The 4017-nt window shown below is 32.5% G+C and overlaps 1 protein-coding gene across 2 annotated transcripts in view; it reads right to left on the bottom strand.

Annotated features, from left to right (window-relative positions):
• Positions 1-1701, bottom strand: part of LOC108971182 (longitudinals lacking protein, isoforms J/P/Q/S/Z-like) — a gene marked incomplete at its 3' end in the record, with an annotated part of 100378 nt that extends 98677 nt beyond the window's left edge. For both annotated transcript variants that reach the window (XM_018937065.1, XM_018937068.1), the window contains 1 exon segment: positions 988-1701.
• Between the last annotated feature and the right edge of the window lie 2316 nt (positions 1702-4017).

Raw genomic sequence — 4017 nt, 5'->3', positions numbered from 1 at the left:
CTTCTTTCCCATGAAGTAATAATTTGTCAAGTGGTCCCGAGGGAGAGACATGAGATGGTAGTACGTTAAGTTTAGCAGATTAAAGTCCTGCACTCCAGGTTTCAAAGCTACTTCCTACTTTAAAAATGGAGATAGGGTACGTGATTGCCCACACGCTGGGTTGAGGTAAATTTTGAAGGTGCTGGAGAAATGTAATTTTATATACATATAATGGACACTTTTTATATATTATCTTCTATATGCGTGTTCATACACATAAATATTTTCCGACAAAAAGCTACAAGTACACAGCCCTACAAGTATTAAGCAGAATTAAACAAATTGTCTATGTCAGAAATATATACACCCCGAATTAAGAGGACTACTTGTGTCTGCAATAAACGCAAAAAATAATTTTTGTTGTTGGCTTTGTAATTACCCAAACCCATCCTAAATTTTTAGTTTTAAAGACTGTTGGCGAATTTTCAATACTAAATTAGTACGCGTCTTTGGAATCGATTGTAGAGAAAACGGTTTTAATTGGTCAATATTGTGATTTAATATGGAGTTAATGGTACACTTCCGGCTTTATACTATTATATTACTTACAATTTACGATAATTTTTGTGTAATATTTTAGGTCAATATTTAAAAAACATTTTTACTGTGTTTGAGATTTTTAATTCGCAAATACTTAGGAATACATGTATGAATGCATACCAAAACATTTACATACATATTAAAAAAATACTTCTTTTTGACATAATTTTTATATTTTAAAATGTATTTTAAATATTTTTCGGTTATGACATCGCGAAAAATAACTGTATTTGGTATCACGCGGTACCGGCTTGCAATTACTAACTAATAACGCTGCAAAACTGGTATATTTAAATTTGTAGCTACTTAAAAAACATACACGTTTATATATATCTACATATTTGTATGCACATATACATATACATACAATATTAAAGAAAATAAAAAAATATAACTTTCAAAACTTACTTTTTAGGCACGCTCTCTCTTGCGAAGAGATGCATCAGGTAATGTTATGGTTCTAGCGCTGCGCTTCTTAAGCTGCCAAAGTGGAGTTCATTTGTCATGCACCCTTCACTGACTGTCACACTTTCCGTACGACCTTAACACCAACTGTTTTTGCTTGACATACACGAATTTCCCCAACTTTTTGTTCCAATATACCTCACATAATACATACAAAAGCGAAATAGCGTACCGATTTCACAGTTACTTATGTTCGAAAACGTTTAACACATAGCAGTTAATGATTATGCATTTGGTCGAGTTGTTTAATTTTATTATTAAATATTTCTTCGTTTTTTCATTTGTTTTGTTATTTTTTCTAAGATTTTATTTACTTTATGAATTTCACGCACACACACAAATCAATAGCGCACACAAGCTTATATACGTTTATATTGTATATGTATACATGTAAGTATTCCTATTTCTATTTTTTTATTATTATTATTTTTTTTGAACGAACGTGCAATTTGCGCTTTTCACGTTTATAAACTTTTTCCTTCTATACTTTAGAGCGTGTAGGTTTGTATGTTCCTTTTGTGGTTTTGTATGTATGTGTATATGTACGCTAGTAACAATATTGGTGTTGCTTAGTTACTTAGTAAAAATGTAAGCAACTATCGTCCACCCGCTGGACCAACCGTATTCCTGAGAGCTTGTATTGTTACTGCGGCAGCCAGCTGAGCACAATATCGTCCGAACCCTTCAATGCGTCGGGCCAATCAATTCGACAACTTTGCGCGTTTGAGGGGCACAAAAGCACACGACATACACGACGTTAACACAATTGTAATAGCAACAACAATAACTACATGAAATATTGTATGAGATGAATGTGGCTTCGAGCCACCCCAATAGGTGTAGGTAAAGGCGCCTACCACCTCAACACTCACGAATTCGCTCGCTCTCACGGTAGCGCGGCAACTCTCTTCTCAATTTGAAAGGTTGCTGTGTGCATGTGTGTGTCTGCCTGTGTGCATAATATCCCCAAAACTATGAATAATTAATTGTTTGTATGAATATACATAAGCACATATGTATGCATGTATGTACATATGTGTCTACTTGTGTATGTGTGTCGAACATATTGATCGTCAAAAGCTACGAAGTCTCTTTCAGAGTTTTAATAGAAATCTCACACCCACATTCGAGCAAAAGTGAAAAACACAGCCTACATGAGTGAGCACATACATATCTACAATATGTATTTATGTTTGCAAATATGTACTAGGTTGTAACTGCATATACATACATATATATATGTGGATGTACATATGTAATTTTATGAGCAAATGTACTGGTTTATTAATGTATCTGCGAGTTGGACAGGCACGCACACATATATATAGATATATTTAATTATACATATGTTCACTTATTCATTTTCGTATTTAGCATGTTCTTATAACTTTGAAAGTTGCACCATTACTCGAGCAGCAATAGAGGGGGTGAGTATATATGTATGTACATATGTACGTATACATGTGTGTGAAGTGTGTAGATATACAATAAATATTTCATCTGTACACGTTTTGTATTATGTAGATCAACGAAGTCATTATAAAAATATACACATACATATATTTTATTACGATTCTGACGATGGTTACAGGTTCAACTGGCTGTAATTTCACAATTAGAAATTTACATACTTATGTGCATGTATGTACATATATTTATATGAGTATAGAATATGTGGAAAATTTTAATTTCGTGTAATTTACATAATTATTACATACATATGTATGTATATACATATTTATAAATTATATAATCGGCGAAGATTATTCGTCAGTAATATCCTTTTGATATTATGGTGATGAGGTTTTGTTAAGGACGCCATTTTCAACGCTGGCTGATATGCGGATATTAGAAAATCGTTTCAAAATGAAAAAATATCAAATAAGATATAAAAATAAACTAAACTTAGTACAAACTATTATATAATGCACTGAAAAAATCGCTTATTAGAGCTTTAAATAAGCTTTGTTTAGAATTATGAGCACATACTGCGCCAGTAACAAAATGTTCATTAAGCACTTCACCGATAACATACATTTATTTGAAACAACCTCTTGTGGCATGTTGTTAAGTAAATCTATAAACATAAATAAAACAAATATGCGCAAAAAGCTACACGAAGTACATCGGCACACTCGCAAAGCACGTCGGAAATTGTATTTGTTTTTTGTTTTCAAAGATTAAATTTTCCTACGTCAGCGTTAAGCAATTAGTGAATTTAATTCGTCACTCGTTAGAAACAACTATTGAAACAACAACAACTAACCGATACGCGCTTTTATAGCTTTTAAACTATAGCGTAAAACATCTGCAAACTCAAAATTAAATCTGTATGTTATATTTTTAGCGGAACTAGCGGAGTTCAGCTGATAACCGCTTCTGAAAACACCCGATATGAGCACATACATACACACCTGAAAACATACATGTGTACTTATGCTGTAAACTCGAAATTTGATAAAATAACGAAAATTTATAATTTGAATACTCGCAAGTGTCAGTATTTTTATTGCTAACTACAATTTTCGTTCATTGAAAGATATGATATTTTATCACCCTGCGAATTGACGTAGAACTAGTAAATAATTTAAGAACGTTACCAGCTTTCGATATCTCAATGTTTATTTTAAATACTGGCCAGCGGCTCTTGAAAACCCAAAATCCGTTGAGATAGTTCTTACAGACTTAGTGAGACAAGTTCAGGAATGTATAATATCAAGCTTTTAAAGCATCTTGCGTTCCTGTATCATATTATTTGAGAAAGGTTTAGTATATTTGGTGGTCTAGATTTTTTTTACTCGAACACAAATTTGCAGTAATGGAGGTGATGTTTTATAAAATACCAAATTGCACCATAATTTATATGAAGTTATCCGACAAATCGAGAGTTCTACGTGTTAAAGACCTCTTTCGACTATGGTTATGAGATGCTTTTTCGTGACAGAATTTTTTTAGGCTGATCAAAAGGATTTT

Source organism: Bactrocera latifrons, unplaced genomic scaffold (assembly GCF_001853355.1).
Source record: "Bactrocera latifrons isolate USDA-ARS-PBARC rearing strain unplaced genomic scaffold, ASM185335v1 scaffold_33, whole genome shotgun sequence".
NCBI classification, from domain to species: domain Eukaryota; kingdom Metazoa; phylum Arthropoda; class Insecta; order Diptera; family Tephritidae; genus Bactrocera; species Bactrocera latifrons.
Note: the sequence above shows the minus strand (reverse complement) of the source record. Positions and strands in the feature narration are given on the sequence as shown.